General features: G+C 39.6%; 1 long non-coding RNA gene across 1 annotated transcript in view; it reads right to left on the bottom strand.

The window, feature by feature from the left end:
• Positions 1-1,793: 1,793 nt before the first annotated feature.
• The window catches only part of LOC311431651, a 116,321-nt gene continuing 100,184 nt past the window's right edge, over positions 1,794-17,930 (bottom strand). The window contains exons 2-4 of the long non-coding RNA XR_014689569.1: positions 2,864-3,002; positions 2,378-2,487; positions 1,794-1,927 (exon numbers count right to left, since the gene is read on the bottom strand). This is a non-coding gene — a long non-coding RNA (uncharacterized lncRNA). The remainder of the gene's footprint in view (positions 1,928-2,377; positions 2,488-2,863; positions 3,003-17,930) is intronic.

A 17,930-nucleotide genomic window follows, 5' to 3' on the forward strand; every position in this document is an offset into this window, starting at 1 on the left:
TGCCCACCAGTGTAAAGCCACTAAAATACCACATTTTTTTCCACTTGTTTTTGCTCACTTACTGATGCTTCTTGCTGCTTTTCTCCCTATCCTTTATCCCATTTTCCTTTTTTCAATGTTTTCTTTAATTCTGAGAATAACTGAAATTCAGTTTCTTCACTGTGATTTAATACTCATGTACTTAGATGAAATACAGGACTTTTTTTTAATTGAAGAGAATGATTTGTGGCTTATGTTGTGCTCTACTGTAAGATAACAATAGAAAATTAATAACAAAACATGAAAGGAAGGTAATAGCTAATATGGTTTGTTTTCTGAGATTATGAAGTTGATTAGCTTTTTGTAATGATTTTTATTGCTGACATCCTGTAGCAATAAATTATCAAATCTATTACACATAATTAACTATCATTTATTATTGTATCCACAGTTTATAATTCATCAGATAATTTCCTATTCATTACATACTACATTAGACATTCAGCAAGCCCTAAATCTGCATGGTAGTGTCAGTATGTAAATATAGTTGCACAACATAGATAAGCTAAGTAGACTAGAAAACAACAACAAAAAAAACCCCACTAAGTTTCTTCAATTTGTGATTGAGTTTACATTACACTCAATATCAGGCCACATAAATCGAGTGCCTTGGTTTCCTCATCTGTGTTCTGGGAGTAACAAAGCCTGCCTTTCTGAAGTGTTTTGATAGTCTTGGATGAAAGGCTCTAAGTACAAAGTATTATCTGTTATAGCTGCGGCTTTGCAAATCTTTGCTAGTTAATAATGCAGTGTGAGTTGCTGAAAATTGAGAAAATTTGCTTGCTAGTAACAAAGGACGACTGCTTCACCTCATCTCCTTTTTGTCATTGTAATGGAAGCTATGAATATGCATCTTTGTTGCATTATTGTGAGAGGCAGTTATTTGCCCCTTCTGAAAAAGCCACAAATCATACTTCAAAGTTAACTGAAGATGACATTTTTTTTTTCCCTTTACGTTTTTCTTTTTTAAAATTAGTTTGGGAAAACTGTGAGATTGAACATAAGCTCACAAGGTCTCTAGGCATGAAATTCAATGGGAAAGCAATACAAATAAAACCAGAAAAGCCAGAAGTTCTCTCCCATAAACTGTGGAGCTTCACGTTGATGTTCTAACATTTTAGGTATTTTAAACATGGATTACTACAGCAAAGTCAAAGCAAATATATATATATATAAATAGAAAATAGTAAAAACCTAATCACTAAAGTCTGCTATATGTACAGAGATATGCTGGTTGTATTTACTGCATGCAAGAAAGAAAATCAAAATGGTTATACAAGGCTAACACTTAGCTTAGACTACTATTCATATAAATACACAGACACATGCTGGAAAACTTAGGAAAGGCCACCCATTTAATCTCCAAGATAGGGCACTCACAGGAGAAGATGTACTAGATGAGAAGAGGCGATCACCTCCAGCAGCATGCAACCAAATCCTTACAATCATTAGCACCTAATTACTTTCTAGCAGGTGGAGATGCCCGCCTTACCCATACTAAAGGCTGCAGTGCAGGCACAGCATGCTTCCCCTGTGTGATGGGGCTGGCACATCCCCACACTTCCAGCAAGAGCAAAACAAGACTCTGAGTCAGATGTCATGAAGTTTGGATGAGGGCTGCCATCCCCACTCATAGCATCACCTTTGATGATACCCTTCCCATGCAGTCAATGTTTAATGGAGTATAAACACAATGTGAAAGAAAAGTACATCTGTTTTATGCAGTATTCTGATAAGAAATTATTTTGTTGTTGTAACATCAATTTTGAGATTTTTTTCAAGGAAGCTAGTACACTCACAAAAATAAATTATAAGCGGTGTTGTGACGCATACAGGAGCACTTGCAAAATTCAGAACTGACAGTCCATGTCTGATCACTCTTCCTGTTCTGGGAGATAAAACATATATCTGAAAACAAGGAATTGTCCTGAGACAACTGTCAAGTAAGAAGGTATCTGTAGCATACTGACATGCACACATAAGCAACTATATAGGAACTGTACTTTGTCTACATAGTACAATTTGCATTTGGTTAAATGTATTAACTGATTATAAGCACACACAAAGCTTCAACAAAGGCTCTAAGATCTGACTTAGCCAAACTTGCATCAGAAAGGCCATAAATGAGGAAGATGCTGGGTGACTCTGGACAGCTGGTCCCAGCCAGTGAAAGACTTCATGGGTTATTTCTCCATGCTAACCATCAGCTTTCAAATATTCAGAAGATGTGGGTTTCCCTTTTGTCAGCTCCCCATGGTGGTTTTCATGGTGCCCAGCACTCCAGTACTTAGCAATTCAGAGAAAGAAACCCATAATGTCACAGCTGAAAGTGCAATACCTTAGGGGAAAAAGTCTCATCTCCAGGCCACGAGGCAATTTTCTTCTACTCTGAAACATGAAGCATGATTGCCCTCGCTCTGCTTCAGTGCTCTAAATTTGGCAGGAGTCCTATAAAAGTGAGGCATCATTTTCTTTTCTGGAGTCTTAAAAGCAGATTTACAGGATGCCATGTGAAGTGTTAGCTGCACAACTGGCATTAACATTAATGAGAGACTTGGGTGTAACTTCCATGCAGCAGGTAGAAAATGTTTCTCTAAGTGACTTGTTTCAATGTTTTACTTCAAGTATGCTTCTACATTATTTGGCTAACACAACTATGTACTATGAGTCAATCACGAATATATGAATGCAGCACAACACATGTTAAGGCCAGTGAGTAAGTACTTTGGACTTGTTTTTAAACCATACTGGGACCATTTCACACCAATAAATCAAAGGAAGGGGGCTGAAAGTGGGTGCAAATGCCTTTAGAGTCTATACTTACACAGACAAATCTTCTGCTGTTCTCATAGTCTCAAAATAGCGTATATCAAAACATTCTGAAATCCTTTTTTTCATTGGTACCTTCCTAACATGGCTTTTTAAGTAACTGGCCAACTTTAGCCCAGGCTTTCCTTTCAGTCCTGGAAAAGAAAAAAAGAAGGCATATGTATGTGAATGATTTAAAAATGAGATGCTTTCATCTCTTGAAACGTTTCAAATGTGTTGAAAAATAGATTACAATACTGAAAAAAAAAATCAAGATTTCAAAATGTTTAAAATAAGTTAGTTTTCTTCATACTTGAATTACTCTGCAAAACTTGTTGAGGCCCAAAACTCCTTAAAGCATTTGCATTGTAATTTCTTGACTATATAATTTCAAAGGAAATCCTATTTTAACTTTGAGTGTGTCAACTAAACATGAATCTATATTTTCTAACAGAAAGAACTGGAGCAGGTAGCAAGTAGTATAAAAATATGCAAACATTTCCGTTTGTTTTTCTTTTAATTTATATATGAAAATTTCATCAAGAGCATGTCAAAGTGTCCAATTCAACATCTCTGTCCAGTTCCAATTGTATTATAAAGAATAAATTTGATGCAAAACCAAGATTTTGAACTTCTCTTCTTGAGTGTTCTTGTTCTCACATAAAGATTGCAGCATGTCATTCTTTTCATGATACTGCTTTTGCTTTAGAAGCCACATCTTTCATTTTTAATTATTTTTCCACAGACTATATGCATGTTATATATACATTAGATATATATATATGTGTTATTATATGTATATATATATACACACACACAAATTACCCTTAGCTAATGCTTTTGGATGGAACCTACCACTTTCCAAGACTTCAAAAGCAGAATAAATCAGTTAACAGAGCTACTGAAAGGGGATGGTTAATAACCACAGTCACAGGAGCTTGGAAAATCAAGATTTATAGTGGCTTCAGTTCAGACTTCGATCTTACTACTGCAGCAGCTTGGAGATGCTTAGACTCTGCTTTGTGTCATTAAATGTACAGAAGGAGGTGTGGCAGGGATGGGATCCTGAGGTACAGTGCGACAAATTATAGGTGCTTAAAAGATCAGAGACTCGATAGCTTGAGTAAAGGACTGATGACATTTTGCCAGTTTGATTTTAATACCTGGAACATCTGTGGCATCACCAAACAGCCTATGATTTAGCTAAAACATCATAAAGATATTCAGTGTCATAAAAGTAACATTTTATTTAACCTTCCTGTAACAACTTTAAGAACAGTAATCTGTTAGAGTAGGCTGCATGTCTGGCACATGATAGTGGATGAGAATGAGTAATCAAATCTTAAATATGTATTTGTAGCAATATTGTTTCAAAGTTTTTGCAAATATCGCTAAAAAGTGTGTGATGGGGAGAAATAAAAAGAGCTACAGCAAGCAAAATAAAATTTCATTGTCCTTAACTGGGAGTTGGGAGAATAGAGTTTCTCAGTACATCGACACGGGTTTTATTTATTGCTTCATGTCACTTTATGCCAATTCCACGATGGCTTTCCACCCCTCCCCTGCCACCAGCAATGGAGATAAACGATGTATCTTCACAAAGAAAAACATTCTGAGCTGGTTCCTGGACCTTAAATTTCTTGTTTTGTGATTCCAATTATGGACCTCAGTCCAGCGCTCAGCATATTTGGCATCTGAGAACAGGGACGAGGCAAAGGCACATGGCACGCCCTGATGCTTTACAAGGGCAGGCTGCAGTACCAGGTCTTGGGATCCTCGCCGCCAGCCATTCCCACCCAAGCTGCCTCAGAAAGCGAAGAGGCATTTTGCAAGCCCTGCCGGGCCTGGCTGGGATAAGCGCCATCTCCTGTGTGCTCGGCTCTAGACCAGCTCATCTGGAGAGGTTCATGCTATGGGCAGTGGAGCAAACAAAAGCAAAAAAGAAGTGCTAGTACCTCCAATCTAAAGGAAATCTGTTTTCCACAGAAGATAATTTGTGCCTTGAAGGCATCTTGTTTTATTTATTTATTTATTCACTCATTCACTTTTTTGTTATGCCTTTCATATGCATTTGATATCTTTCCTGAAAGACAAGAAGGGACAAATAATACCTATGCTGCATTTCTGTAAGTATAGAAGCCCTTAGAAAATGAAGGATGTTAGAAAAGGACTTTTTACCCCAGTATCCACACTGCTTTGTGGGATCTCTACATTATTGGCAGCTTTCCTAATCTTCTTCCTGGGATCTTTATCACCCAAATATTTCTCAGTGCTGTTTACTGCAGTTAATCAGCAGTAACTCAGACATCCCCTCCCCAGCCTCATCCCTACACATCTCCCAAATCAGGGTTTTCCAGGACTCCTCAAGAAGAAGCCCCCTGCTGCCCAGGCACACACCAGTTCACCCTGACCTCTGCGCCTTACTGAAGAGCTGCAAAGCATGGGTAACAGTCTCCATGCCAGGCATGCTCTGGTCGGCCAGTGGTCAGATACAGTGGTGGCTACACTGGCAGCTGAAGTTGCCTCCGCCATTTGCACACCCTTATATGTTAATGTAGGGAGTACAAGCCAAATAATAGAAAATATTAGAAAATAAATATAGAAAATAAAGTAGCTTTGTGCTCCGGCAGAACTTACGATGAGAACTATGTGACTTCTGAGGTGTTTATTTTTGTTGCCTTAACCACAGTTTTCCTGTTCTCGGTTTTATGTATTTCCAAATAGAAAGAGACAAAGTCCTCATGTTGTTACTGACAGACACACTGGTCACATAGCCATTCATTTGTTGCAGGCACTGTGCACACTACACAGTGAATGCCAAGTAGATGCACACATTACTACATTTAAGAAATACCGTTATGTGTTTTAAACATATCTTGGTCTGCACTGTCTTAAAGAAGTATGTAAAATGATCATTTTTAATGCTGCAGAGGCTGTTACTGTGCTGAGCCTTGACAATCATGTAAAAGATTGTGCTGGGGTTTACTGTCCTCCTAACAAAGCAGCTGGTCCCACTATGAAATCTCATCCCAACCTGCAAGAAAATCAGCAGGCTGGGACTGACGTATGGGGTGATGTACATGTATGGTGAACAAACATGAACACTGCATGTATCAGGGCCCTCCATTCTCAGATGCATACAGTGAAGGCAAAATCTCTTCAAAATGCTGAAAAGGATAAGGAGCAGTAAGATCACCAGAAACACAACCATGTTTTCATCTAGTTACTCCTGCATGGTGCTCTATAACATGTGTTTAGCTAAAGCATGTTATCTACATGTTAGCTGGGGTGAAGACAGGAGACCAACTCTTGCAACACCTGACACTAACTGGCTTGCAAGAAGTTTTTCTTATTATGTCCAGTCTTTTTTCGTGCTTTGGATTAGGTGTTTAGAAGTCTAGGAATCACTGATTGAACTGCTGGACAAATGGAACCCACTTTTCAAAGTGATGACTGGATTTCTCAATAGCTTAAAAACATACATAACCAGAAACATATTTTGCATGTCCCTGAAATAACAGAGATGCTGCTTACGTCTGTGCAAGGATGTCTTATGTGACTGTTCAGGATCTAACAAAGTTCAGTCATGAAGACAATGTGTTGTGTGGTTACAGCAAGGGCTGGTATTCTGGTTTCTTTCCCAGGTACTGCACTGACTTTGCCCTCTAGTACGTGAAGTTACTGTCTAGGTACATTCTCCTTCATGCCTGTAAAATGGGTTTGTATTTACCAACCTCACATTTTATTTCAATACAAATTCACTAATACTTGTGCAGGAATTTGCACTACAATAGTGCTATGTAATGTTGTATATAGATGAAAAGGGAAACTTACACTTGAGATAATTGGGAAGAAGCCCCATAATGGGCAGGGGTTTGGTTTTAATTGAAAGAAATCCAAAAGAACAATAGTGTAATCAAGCCACTTTTAAAATTTGCTATTAAGTTACTAATTTAACTAAGAGTAGAATTTGCCCCAGTGTCAGAAACTAGAATATTAATAAATAATGACATAAATAGTGACTACAGAATTAAGCAATTAATGAGTTCTTTTTACCACATGAAAGGTCCTGATACAGACTCTTTAGCTCTTGCTAATGAGAAAACCAGACAGCTTCTCCCACAGGCAGTCTGTCAGCTTTCCTCAGGCATTTCATGAATTTTGGTCAGAGCGTCCATGATACCCTTGTAGGTGCACAGGATGGCATGTACTGTTCTCAGTGCAGAAGGATGCCTAAAGCCAGACTGAGGTTGGCCATCAGTCCAAAACTTAGCTTCATGGTTTATCAGACTTAGGTAAAAAGGGCAATCTTGCAGAGTGTTTAGAAACACAATTATTTGGTCCTTTCTATTGTTTTATGTGAAGTTTTCTTTCTTTTCCACATTAATCCACTTTATGAGAACAGACACAAGCTGAAGAAAGCCAATTATTTGACAATTTGAAAGGTGGGAGGGAGAGCTAAAACAGTCGCTAAACAACAATGAAAGTAATGTTGAATGGCATTCAATTAATATTTATAATGTGCAGCAATATTAACAGCAGAATTAACTTATTTTTGTATGTCTGACAGCTCTCTGGTTGATTAAGAATTGCATGATGATATTTTGCATATTTCCCATGCAAATACAGTATTATTTGCACAATTATTTTTATCCTTAATTGAAGTTTTGTTTTGAAATCACTGTTTTCTGCTGTACTGAAGCTCTGTAAGTGATCTTATTAGGGATTTGATTTTTTTTCCCCATCATCTTGTCATGCAAATCTACATTCTATAGGCTATATATTGCTACAGTCTTCTGGTGCAAAACAGGAGCCTCAGAAGAGCTCATATAGGAGCGCCTCCTCAGAGATTGGTGGGAAGACGTAGCAGTAACCACAATGACAGGAACAGTAGTAACACGACTGTTTCTGAGCTCCATCAAGGGTGAAAATCTTGTTTGTACTATGTCACATAAGAAATACAAAGAAACATGGTCCTTGCCTAATACAATCAGAGTACAAAATCTTCCACTTTTACAATGCTAATTTTGAGAACAGTTTTGGTAGAACCAGCCTTGATTATAGGAAGGAAATTATTCAGCTAATACTATTTCATATCTATACTTTGATCTTTACCAATTTGCCTGCTTGTCTATTTTTACCTGTCGGTAACTAGCATTTTCAAATGCATCTGCCCAAAACCTATTGCTGTTTATGCTCCCAAGTTACTTAATAGAATATTTGCATACATACCTAAAAGTGCAAATAAATGTTTAGTCTGATTTATAGAAAGAAGCCGGCCAGGAGAAAGATTACTTGCACTGAAAATCATGGGAACCGGGTGTTTAGCCTAGTTTGTATTAGACATCTATTGCATCTCAACATAGCTAAGAACTTCTCTGAACCTGAGTTTAAGGAGATTTGTAAAATGACAAAAGAAAGGAAAATAGCAAGGTTTTGGAGCGTTCACCTTAATGCTTCTCATAATTTATGTGGAATGTTGTAAGCCTCCCCCAAAAAGGGCACCCAGTAAAATAAATGCAAATCATACTGTAAGGATGGGGTGCCCAAGTACAAATAGCCTTTTGCACTGCTGTGCATCAGTATAATTTTGTGTATTTCATTTCCTGCTGGGAATAATTTTATTCAGGTTTCGATTAGACTTACTTGACATAATTCTGGTTTCAGTCCTAAAACCATGTAGAGATTTTACTGCATTATTGGTTTATGACAATGGAGACAAAGATCTACATGAAACGTGGATGTAATGGTAAGGACAACAAATAAAAATAACTTAGTACATCCAAAATGTAATGTCAGAGGAAGGGTAGAAGCCCCCATGACTTGAGTAATTTAAAATTTCCCTGGCAAAGGCACTATGCAATAGACAGGCTCAGTCCTGTACTGGTTCAGTATGATGATACAATAAACTTTTCTTTCTCCCACATTAGTGATTCTGTGCTAAAGGTCTGCACTGGGAGATGTTTCTCTGTACTGCTTAAAAAGAGAGGAAAGGACAGAAGTGGAGGGAGATGGAGCAAAAAGAGAAGGAAAGGTTTTGCTCTTTCCCACTCTCATGATTTTCTCCCTCTAATACTGCTGCCCTGCTTTCAGCAATAAATAAATAAAGGATGAACATGGCAGCAAGAATTTATCTCCATCTCTAATTCCTTCTCTTTCTCTCTGAACGACATTCAGAAACTAGTCTGTGAAAAAAGCGTCTTCCAGTAGCCACTTTTTCATGCACTCCCGAGGCACCCAGAATGACAAGTTTTGGATCTACATCTTCATCTTCACACTGTTTTACCATTCCTTTTCTTCTGAGTCATTTACATTATTTGAGATACCCTAGTAACACCTATCAAGTTATTCAGAACACTGTATTAAAGAATAATAGTCAGATTTTCTATTAATCACAGAGGAAGAAAAAAAAGTATAAAGATGTAAAAAGGAAAAAAAAGAAAATGTCTTTGCTTGCCCTAGCAGGTAAGTATAAACTAAAAAGATCTGAATTCATGTCTTGCTCTGCCAGAAACTTTGTGTATGACATTGGGCAAAACATAACCTCTCTCCACATCTGCTCACTAACTTCAGGATAGGAACACTATGGACATTTTCCTTCTTGAGTGCAGTGGGTAGGGTTAAGGGAAAACATTTGTCTTATGAGAAGATACAAACACTTTCTGTAGAACAAAAAGAACAACGTGAGTAGAAAACATTGTGAGGCAAGTGTAGACTACTGTAATGACACCATGTAAGTACAAAATAAAATAACTGGCCTAGGCTGTAAAAATCTTAGGTGTAAAGTCTACTAAAAAATATGGCATGTACTTTCTTTGCTCGGAGTAAGTATAGTGCTACCTTATACTAACAACATGGAGGAAGTGGCTTGCTCTTATGTATATCCACACATAAACAAGCATCTTAAATGAAGCCTACCCTGTACCTATCATCTTAAATTTGCTCAAAATATAAATATATTTAAAAAAAATATTTTCTTCTGGCAGTAGTGCATACTCCTCTTTCCTACACACACACACACACACAAAAAAAAGTTAAGCTGAACAGTGGTAAAAGTCTTGAGGTCAAATTCTGCTTTCAGCACTACCTGGGGAATTTTAGGCAGTATTTTCAAAGGAACTGAGAGATGAGGTTGTTTCTAAACACAGCAAGACAACATAGCTAGTTTCAGCTCATCTTTCTTCATTTTCTCCAGTACCAGCAAATCAACACTGGAATTACTGCAGCAGACAGGAACACACCTTCCTGCACACAGCCTGGATCCCTGTCCTGGAGTTCGGCATGTATGGTGGCCCTTTTTGCCAAAAAAGGGTCCAGAGCAGACCGTCTTATCAGACATAAGTGAAAGAGAAGGAAAGATCTCCTCTCTTGAGTGGTTAGACTGGGAAAGCAGTAAAAGCCAGGACAGCTGCCTGCAGTCCCCTACCTGCAGATTTGAGTGACTCTGATCTCTAAAGGAAGGGAGAAAGCTCTGACCACCGGATTAGAAGATATTTGGGTATGAGGAAACTCAGCAGCTCCATCTTGATAGAGTTTTTCTATTGTTCCCTGTACTTGAAGACTCATTGGGTCATACCATAAGAGAGGGAAGGAAGGATTTCATCTGTCTAGACAAGCAGACAGGAAATTCTGGATTTCAGTCCCTAAAACATTGACAGCAAAAGCATTTTTTCAATTACAATTTATCTACTACTGAGTAAAGTAAAGAACTATTCCAGGAAACAAGAACTTCTTCCTTTTAGTCAAATGTCCTAGCCTTCAGGCTATTTTTTCATATACAATCTTATTCTTTTTGATAGATAGATACATAAGAATGTATGTAGAATACGATGCTTATTCAGAGGCATTCTCCATTTCTCAGTTATTTTTATTTTTATTATTCCCTGACTAGCTTTAAACTACCCACAAATGTGCCCCTGATAATGACAAGTCAGGACTTCTCCTTTGAAGTGGAAGCTGTGGGCTCAAATCCCTTAAGAATAAAAGCAAAAATCAAAATAAGTTTCCCACACCAGGACTGAGTGCTCTAGCTCCTGACCCAGGGAATGGAATTGGAGGGGGGGGGGAGGGAGGTGTTGGGGGGAAGGCGTCTCTTTTCTGGCATTTCATGAGAAAGCAGCCTTCATGGCTTTACCCTGCTTTTGGCTTGCCTGTCCAGCTGTTTGCTGGGAATACCTATGTGCACACATTGCCAGCAGGTGCTCAAACTCAATTTAGGAATGAACTAGACACTAAGTAGGTCAGCCCAGTCCAACCAGAGGAGCCTTCTGAGCAAAAGCCAAATTGGAGATCCGAAGATCAATGGTAAAAATTGGAGCATCTCCAGACTTGCATCTGAGGTTAGCGGTGGGTTTCAAAGACTTTAAAATCTTACAGTGGGGATCAGAGTCCCAGAGAACAGATGTGTCAATGAGATAAGCTTGTATCTTGTGCTACAGCAAGGCCTCCTAGAAAGGTGTCATCTTGGTGCTTGCTCACTCCTTTCCCTTGCCCCTCATCCAGGTAAGACATGGTCATGGTGTTAGGTGCCTGCAGGGTGAGGCAGGCCCCTCTGCCAGCTCTCTAGTACAACCCCCTCCTCCCAAATGCCTCGAGCATGGGTAGCAGGCCCGGCTTACACTGGTGCTGCACCTTGACCCCCTGGCTGGAGGCTCACAGACTCCTTCTGCCTGAACAACCCCTCACACTGCATGGGGGACCTGAGAGATGGGTGCTGGCTCTTGCTGAAATTCAACTCACTTCCATGCATCATCTGCCAGCCATATCCCCACAGCTCCTTTTTGGTTTCTGCTACCAGGGGGGAGGCAGGCAGGGCAGACTGCCCATGGAGATGGCAGCTGATGGGGTCCTGTTCCCTTCCTGCTCACACTGCAATGCCCTCCCTGCACTGGGGTCGTGGTAGTCCTAAACATACACCCCTTGGTTTGCATACCACTTGAGGAACCATGTTAATTTCAATCCTATGCAGGCTAAATACAGTTCTGGTGTCTCTCAGCAGGCGGGAATGGCTTACATTAGCCATTAACAGACATACCACTGAGGTTACAAAAGGTGTCATCACACCAGAACAAAAATATCCCACCAGATGGCTAGTTTTCCTTTCACCCACAGGGAGGCTCTGAGGGATCTTCCCAGGAAGTCCTGGACATGGGAGGAGGCTCCCAGTGGTGACCTCCCGAGGGACTTGTGGCCCAGCTTTGTGAGCCTTTGCTGCAGCAAAGCATCCAAACATCAGGCTGTTTATTTTAACTGCCCCAAATCCAAACTTTTAAGGTTCCCTCACCCAGATGCAGCTTGAGGCCAGCACAGACTTCTTTTTTCGTTGGAAAGGAGACGTGGGAGGGAATGCGGTGGGCAGTAAGCAATAACAAGTACAAGAGAAATGTTCGTTTCAAGTAATTGAAGAAAACAGTTAGATCCCTTTTTGGTCATGTTTTGAAAGCGAAACGAAAGGGGCAACCTTCTGATTTAAATTGTTTAAGAAAAAAAAAATAATAAGAAAGCACACTGTGTATACAAAAAAAAAAAAATATCTAAAATTTGCTTAAGCATAAGTATGCTAACGAGTGCAGAGTTCTCCAAATATGGACTCAGTGTGCATCAGAGGGGCATGAGCCAGGTCTCATGAGTAAACAAAATAAAAATACCAGAGGGAATGTTTTAATAGCTTCTTTTAATTCCCAGTTTAAATAGATTCCTTGCTTAATTTGTTAAAGTATGAAGCAGTGTTGATTTGGTAGTTGTTATCTGTTTGTATTACTGAACGTGCCGGGGCCTGATCCTATGTTGGGGTGACTTCACACCAGCAAACTGCACTGGAGACAGGAGCAAATGCCAGCAGCAAAGTGAAGGACCAGATCTAAGATTTCCAACAGGCTGTTTTGCAAATAAGCTTTTTAACCAATGGAAAATCACTGTTCCTCTGACTACTGTAAAAGCACAAGATTTAAAGCTTTGCTGAGACCATGCAAATCTAGTAGGTTGATCTTTCCCAGAAAAGCATATTAATCTGTCAGCTGAAAGAGTTTTGGAGAGAAATGCTGACAGGGAATTGAACTGGGATTTGGGAAACCTGTGTGTAGTTCTTGGCCTGACTCTATCACTCAGCTGCTTGGTGGTTTTAGACCTGTCCTCCCTGCGTGGTGCCTTGGCTGCACACTCGGACACTGGAGATGCTGAAACCATGTACATTAATTAGAGATCTACCAATAGTAGCAAATTTATCAATAGTTGCAAAGTCTGGGAATTGCAGCCTTCTGGAAACCTCTCTGCTGCTGCATCACCACATACCTGCATGCAAGTCATGGAGTTTCACTGCTTCACCATTTACACATGTGCCAGTCAGACATGTTTAATTATTAAACATGATCCTTTGAATCATCCTAAAATATCAGAAAGTTGGCCAGGTAGAGCAAAAACTTGAGGTACAGACTCTCATTCAAATTACTGCCCTTTTTGTTAAGTGAATTTTAGTGACCACAGCCTGATTGAAAAACTATTAGTTGTGAATGGCAGCAACACCTACAATTTATAAACCCAATACCTTTCTTTTATTCTCATACTGGTTGAATTAACTTTCCTTTTCAGTTAAATGACTTTAGACAGCCATTATTTCTATCTGGCTCCATGCCTACTGTCCAGTTAGACAGAAAGACATTTAGTTAGTAAACTCAGTGCCATTTCTTTGAGGTTTCTGGAGAAGTACATGTAGAAAAGAAGAAAATGGCCCAGTGCCATGAACTACTGCTCAAAACTCATAAATAATATCTTCTGCAGGACTTATAATTTAAGGGGGGAGATTAGCTATGGTAATATGAATTATTATATTTTTGTCTCCACCCCACTCTCATATCCTTTGCTCCTCAGACGCATTTTCACCAGGTGGACAGGCAGGTTTTTAATGTGAGCAGAGCTCTGGCTGAGATCTGGGTTTTACCTCCAGAGCTGGATGAATGTGATCAATTTATCCTTTTCCTGCTCTGATTTGTCTGCTGGCAAATCACCAAGCAATTCCCAGCTAAGAAAATGTCGTTGTAAGATGATATATAGGGTGAAATGGAGAGCAGTTCCTTCCTCAATATAGCTGCAGATGATGTAGTAAATGATAGCCATTTTAGGTGGACAATAAAATTCAGTCATCTAGAAGCCAGACTTCCATCTTGTTTATACATTCTGAAAAAGCTGTTACACTGGAAACATTTTATTTGCATGGCCAATGAAAGCTATTTTAGACATAGAATAAAGTTCAGTCTCGTGGAAGGCAGAGCTTCATTTTTTAATGTATCCCGAAGAGCGCTTACACTGCATCTTACTTGCATATTCATGGTCAAGAAGATCCTGTGTTATTAAGACAACGGAAGAAAGAGTGTATGTTAGCTGAGGGCACCTGGGCTTCTTTCATAAATGGGGCTTAGGCTCAGCGATAATCCCTCCAACTTGTGGGTGCCCTGAGTCCCAGAGGATTCAACACCTAGATGGCTGTGGAGGGGAGAGCAAGGTGCCTGTCAATGAGATTTGCTAAACAAGTAACCCCCTAAATCAGCACATACATGTAGAAAACATGCCTTAAACCTCTGCCACCTGTGTGCATTAAAACTCCAGGTGTCAGGGGGAGGGGAAGTACCAGTGTAAAGATTAGTATTAAATGGGGATCTGGGGGAAGGGAAGGGAGACTCACGTCCTAAGATTGGGCATCTAGGTTCTCAGTTGGAGTAATTCCCCTGTCCTCAGTCTCTTCCTGGCTGAAGTTCTTTGAGAAAAACTCCCGAGTAACTATACCCACCTTTCAGAGAAATGTATTTGTCTTAAGACTCCTGAGGTTAGCCATCAGGTTATTTCAAGAATGGGCATGAGTGGGCGGAAATTATGGAGATAGTGCTTTCTATCATTTTTAGAGAAAGCTTGGAAGCCAAACCTTGGTAGAGACTGCCATTTCCTTTTCTTGCGGTTATGGCTTTGTACATTTTTCCTTATTATAGAACAAACCTAACCTAGCAAGAACCTTTAAATCTGGAGGGGAGACTGTAAGAGAAGTGAGGGAACAACTTGACCTCAGACCATTGAAAGAAAGAGTCCTAGGGATATTTATGGTAGGAATGGCAAGGAAAAGAAGATCCCAACAATCTGAAACTGCTTTTTTGCAGGGATCACAGATTATTTTCTCTTTGCTTTCTTTCACCATTGTGCGGACAAGTGGGCCTTCCCCCCTCCTCTGCCTGCTGATATGATCATAGAAAATGGTGTGGAAGTAATGTGCCTCTCCCAGATGTCAGAAGCTGCTGAACAAGCACAAAAGAAAGTTAGGATGGGAGAATCATGAGGACGTGAGTCATGAATTTCTTTCAGTCCTCATTTCAATTACTTCCTGCCTCTTAACAGGAAAATAGCTACCACAGAGTGAGTGCAGGAACATCGATAGACACAGAGAAAGTTTGGAGCACAATAGATATTATTTAAGAAGTAGCTGCTGGTTTAAAGAAATTACATTAATTTCTTGTGTATTTGCTTATAGAACATCATAAAGAAAAACTCTGTCAGCTTTGCTAATTGAACTCAGTTCAATTAGTTCAATTACCTAAGTTTGCACGGTGTCCCAGTAAATCCTGTACCACATTCTTTTTTCCTGACCCACCCTACTGGTGCTGACGGGGAAAGAACTGGTTCTTTGCTCTCCATAACATGAGGAATTCCTCACAGAGCTGAGGAATTAAATGTGGCTGTTTAAAACAGATTGCCTTCTCCTTAAAATGATGTTAGTTAAACAAAGCTATCATTTCCTATCACAATATTTATGCTTGCTACTAGCTCTTCTGTCTCCAAGTTACTTGCTAGTGCAAGGTGGTGATCGGAAAAGAGAAAAGTCTGTATTTTGGGCCTTTTTTATTTATGAAACACTGGAAGAAAGATTAAGTAGCATTAATTCATCTTACAATGTTTTCACAGCAGAAAAAAAAAAGTTGGCAAAAATTATATTATACAAGCTCAGTCAGCCAGCTCCCTGGGTTGTACTGCTATTTGCCCTGGGCCAATTATATTTTACATGATCAACACACCCAATAATTAAATAATGAATTGGTTTCTTTTGGAAACTCTATAAAATGTCATGGACCAGAGAATATTTATCTTGCCTCTGTGATTCCTGCTGAAGAAACATCTGGTTCTTTTTTCTTCAATCAACATGAAGCCTGAAGGGGCCCAAATTCAAAAGCAATTATATTTTATGTCATTTATGTGCATTACAGACTGACAAATTTAAGTTGTTGGAATATGTGATCCCACCCTCCCTATCCAATTTAGGTTGATCACATTTTCAGACAGCCATGGAAAGAGCTCTTCTAGATTGATAAAAATTGTTGATCTGTCAACTCCTAAAACTTCATTGCCAGAGTTTACAACAACAAGGTACTTGCTTGAACTTAAAACAACCACTAGACTGTGCTTCCCTGGGAACATTGCCAGGGAAAACCCCAGAAAATGTCTCTTTGTATACACCTAGTAGCAGGTCCTTCAAGCACATTTTGAGACCTCATTTGATTTTGAAAGAGAAGCACGTTTTTTTTTTTTTCTTTTAAAAATGACTTTTTTTTTTTTTTTTTTTTTTTTTTTAACTTTGAGAAGGTTAGAAGATTTTAATGAAAGAGGCCTGCAGTTGCAAATTCTGGATGGTATTACTTTCCACTTGTCATAGATGACTTATTTTCATGCTCAGTGTTTTGAGCTTCACTGTTTCAGACACTGCATGGAAACTGGAATAAGTTTTATGGAGCAATGGTACCTCTAATGTTTGTTCATAAGCAATAAGGCAGGTGTATTTAAGCACTTCATTCCCATTTGCTGGCATCCTGGCACAGCTCAAAAGCTAAGATGGTGAGGAGACCCTGAAGTATCTCTCATGTCACAATGCAGGGTGTTGGAGATTTTAGTACATGGTAACATTTCCTGCAAGTCTTATTTGAATCAAAATCTATTGGACTGTGCTAGGAAGCTTAAACAGCACCATGACAATACTCTCAGGAACGTCTGATGTGGGTGGATTAAATGTCAGGCTGCTGGAAGTACTGCCTTGGAGAAGAATAGAGAAACAAACACACATCTTCTATAAGTATTGTTAAGTATTCAAAAAAGACAGCATTAGCCTCCTCCAACTTAGACAGTCGATCTCAAAGCTCATAAGATTTAACAAACAACAACAACAAAAAAGAATAATACATATTAGGTATTATCACTATCACTTTGAGCTTTTCTTCCAGTTTATCAGAAACTAACTAGAAACTAACTTAAAATTTTTGCCTGCTTTCCATAATATGTTGAGATGTGAAACAATGCAGCCAGAGCTTGCCACCTTGTAAAGGGGATGTCATGGCTGCTCTGGTGAAAGTTGGAAAAACTGCCTAATGAGTCTCTTTATGAGTCTTATGAGTCAGTTCCAATAACAGTAACTACATTTTACCAATGTAATACCCATTTCCAGTTTCTGCTGGGTCCTTTTTCCCTCCTGGTCTCTTTGACTGTTTTACTATAAGAGGGGATGAAGTGGTGGGGAAGATGTGGATTTGGATAGCTGCATTAAGATAAATGCATAAGTCAGTTTCTTAGCTTTGGAAAGTATTTTAGGATTTCTCAGCTCCGTTTCTTCTCTGTGCATATATTCAGATCACTTCTGTTTACTGCAAAAAAACATGATTTTGCTACAGCTAACCTTCCAGAACCCAAATCGCAATTAAGAGGAGTGATCTGTGACTAGGCCTCACTTGGAAGAGTGCTTCACTTGCTTGGTCCAGACCTCTGCCCATCCTCACCAGCTTTGAAGATGCCACTGCTACTTCCTCTTCTCTCTTCCCTGGGATGGGAAAAGGAAGTAGCAGTGGCACCTTCATCACCCCTTTTCCACTCCAGCCACATCTGTGGGCTGCTGCAACAACTCCAGTGCTGAGCCAGACCAAACGCACCTACCCAGACCATGGTGACACACTCCAGAGCTGCTCGGGTGAGCCAGCACACTGGTCCTCCTCTGGGAGTCGTGGGCGAGACCCAGGCTTGTTTTGGGAGGAGGCACCATGGGTCTGGCTGGGTCCTGCCCCGCG

This window comes from Aythya ferina (genome assembly GCF_964211825.1).
Source record: "Aythya ferina genome assembly, chromosome: 1".
Taxonomy (NCBI): domain Eukaryota; kingdom Metazoa; phylum Chordata; class Aves; order Anseriformes; family Anatidae; genus Aythya; species Aythya ferina.